Below are 1,345 nucleotides of genomic sequence, written 5' to 3' on the forward strand. Positions count from 1 at the left end.
TGGCCTATTCATGCCTCAGGTGTGGTCTCCGCCTTTGTCTGGGAGCACATGTGGCTCTTGGGTGGCTCCAAAACAATAGCTAATAAACTCCCATAGAAACCAGCACACAAACAACTAGGGTTGTGGCTGCAACTTCAGAATGGCTCCCCAGTGGCCTTTTAGGCGTGTCTCAGAAAGGTCATTAGGGCTTGTTTGGGTACGCTTTCAAATAAAGGCAAGTGCATTTTTTATTTATTTATTTATTTTTATTTATTTATTAAGCTTTTATACCGCCCCTGTAGGAATGATACAGAGGGATATTTCCCCTTGGGGGGGAAAATAAGCTTTATTTGTATTTTCCAAGGGGTGCATCGGACTTCCCCTTTGTGGGAAAGTCAGTTTTATTTGTATTGTCCAAGGGGCATATCATGCTGCAAACGTGAACCTTATTTGAGCATCAATATTGAGATGATTTCTTACTCTTCTAGAATCCAAATTCCCAGCAAGGGGCGTGACAATCGTTTGTCCACAAACTGCTAATTAACTGTCATGAAATTATCTCCATATTAATGCAATCTGTGTTGTTTTAAAAGCCAAAATATTAGTCATTGGCTTATTTTAAATTTGAACACGTTTGCAGGCGGCAGAGCTGCTTTGCAAACCTCCAAGATGCCAGTTGCCTCGAGCAAATCAGCTTTTTACATATTTCAGCTGTTCCTTCCCTATATTTGGGAAAGTTTAAAAATGCGGAACTCGATTTTTGAGGCAGGCCTCAAAGGACTCCCATTGCCATAGCAACAGCAGCGCCCCGAAACCCACCAATAGGAAAACAGGGCTCTTTGGGACTAAAAAACAGCCTCCAGCGAAGGGGGCGGGACGAAAAGGAGAGAGAATGACGGCTCCTTACTGGAAGGGGGAGGAAAGGCGGGGTCTAGGTTGGGAAGGTCCAATCGCAGAGAAAAGAAGGGCGGTGCTGAAATGCGGTATCGAGTGAACAGCCAACCGTTGCTAAGGGCAGGGCAATAAAAGAGGCGGCTCCTGCTCGAAAATGACGGGCGGAACGATGAAAAGGGGAGCGACATCACGCTACCGGAGGGGAAAAAAAGGAGGCGGGATCTACGTCGAGAAGGTCCAATGGCAAAGAAAAGAAGGGCGGGGCTGAAACGCGGCAGCGAATGAAAAGCCGGCCCTTCCCCTTGTCTGCCAACCGTCGCTATGGGCAAAGCGAGAAAAGAGGCGGTACCTGCTCGCAAGTGACTAGCAGGATAGGCGAGGCGGCGTAGCCCAATCGGCGCGCGGCGTCGGGGCCGGGGCAGCCAATGGCTCGGCGGTGAGCGAACAAAAGGCCCACCCGGCGCCCCGCCCC

The sequence above is a fragment of the Sphaerodactylus townsendi genome, linkage group LG04, assembly GCF_021028975.2.
Source record: "Sphaerodactylus townsendi isolate TG3544 linkage group LG04, MPM_Stown_v2.3, whole genome shotgun sequence".
Lineage (NCBI taxonomy): Eukaryota > Metazoa > Chordata > Lepidosauria > Squamata > Sphaerodactylidae > Sphaerodactylus > Sphaerodactylus townsendi.